Source organism: Nipponia nippon, unplaced genomic scaffold (genome assembly GCF_047370975.1).
Source record: "Nipponia nippon isolate SJK-2023a ecotype South Korea unplaced genomic scaffold, ASM4737097v1 scaffold_4, whole genome shotgun sequence".
Lineage (NCBI taxonomy): Eukaryota > Metazoa > Chordata > Aves > Pelecaniformes > Threskiornithidae > Nipponia > Nipponia nippon.
The window spans coordinates 69,687,272-69,688,883 of record NW_028262358.1 but is presented as its reverse complement, the minus strand read 5'-3'; positions in this window follow the sequence as shown (position 1 = coordinate 69,688,883).

Genomic DNA, 1,612 nt, shown 5'->3' with positions numbered 1-1,612 from the left:
GCCCCCTCGCCGACCGAGTGCAGAGCGGGGCTCAGCCGGCAGCCTCCCTGCAGCAGCAAAGGCAGAGGGAAGTGCTGCGCCAGGCATCCTCCAGGATTCTCTTGCGTTATTTTTTTGCTACCAAGTGATGACTTAGGGCCAAATCATAGAATCATAGAACGCTTTGGGATGGAAGGGACCTTTAAAGGCCGTCTAGTCCATCCCCCCTGCAATTGGCAGGGACATCTTCAACTAGATCAGGTTGCTCAGAGCCCCATCCAGCCTGGCCTTGAATGTTTCCAAGGATGGGGCATCTGCCACCTCTCTGGGCAACCCATTCCAATGTTTCACTACCCTCATTGTAAAAAATTTCTTCCTTATATCTAGTCTGAATCTACCCTCTTTTAGTTTAAAACCATTACCCCTTGTCCTGTCGCAGCAGACCTTGCTAAAAAGTCTGTCCCCATCTTTCTTATAGGCCCCCTTTAAGTACTGAAAGGCCGCAATAAGGTCTCCCCGCAGCCTTCTCTTCTCCAGGCTGAACAACCCCAGCTCTTTCAGCCTTTCCTCATAGCAGAGGTGCTCCATCCCTCTGATCATTTTTGTGGCCCTCCTCTGGACCCTCTCCAACAGGTCCATGTCTTTTCTGGGCTGAGGACCCCAGAGCTGGACACAGGACTCCAGGTGAGGTCTGACCAGAGCAGAGTAGAGGGGCAAAATCACCTCCCTTGACCTGCTGGCCACGCTTCTTTTGATGCAGCCCAGGATACGGTTGGCTTTCTGGGCTGCGAGCGCACATTGCCGGCTCATGTCCAGCTTTTCATCCACCAGTACCCCCAAGCCCTTCTCAGCAGGACTGGTCTCAATCCCTTCATCCCCCAGCCTGTATCGAAACCGGGGGTTGCCCCGACCCAGCTGCAGGACCCTGCACTTGTCCGTGTTGAACCTCATGAGGTTCACACAGGCCCACCTCTCCAGCCTGTCCAGGTCCCTCTGGGTGGCATCCCGTCCCTCAGGCGTGTCAACTGCACCGCTCAGCTTGGTGTCATCTGCAAACTTGCTGAGGGTGCACTCGATCCCGCTGTCTGTGTCATTGATGAAGATACTGAACAGATGCCAAGGTGATGCGAGCCACCCAAGCCACACACACGGGAAGACAGAAAAGGGGTGAACTGGCAGCCATGCTGGAAGCCACCCACCACGGGGAGCACATGGGAAGATCACAGTAACGATTAAAATAAATGGCCAGCTAGGAGGGGTAAGAGTAAGGGCTTCTTTAAATGGGAAACTAAGGAAGCCGCAGCAATTGCGTGCGCCTGCGAGCAGGCGGCGATGAGGAAGCGCCCATCCGAGCACAGAGGAAGGACGGAGGCCCTCCCGCCACCCACGGGCCCTCTCCCGCCATCTTGGTTAAGGGCAACACCTTCCTTCTCTCGGGAATGAGCGAGGAGGCCGGTGTCACGGGACTTCCGCCCCAGTCCAATATGTCTGCTGCCCCCTTCCGCTTCCCTCGTTTGCGGGGGGCGGGAAGGAGCGTCGTCAGGCTGTCGGCGGTCTACCCTGCTGCTCGGCCTGGCGTCGGTGGTGCGGGAGGCCGCCGGGGGGCGGTTAGGCGGGGCGGAGCGGGGGCGGC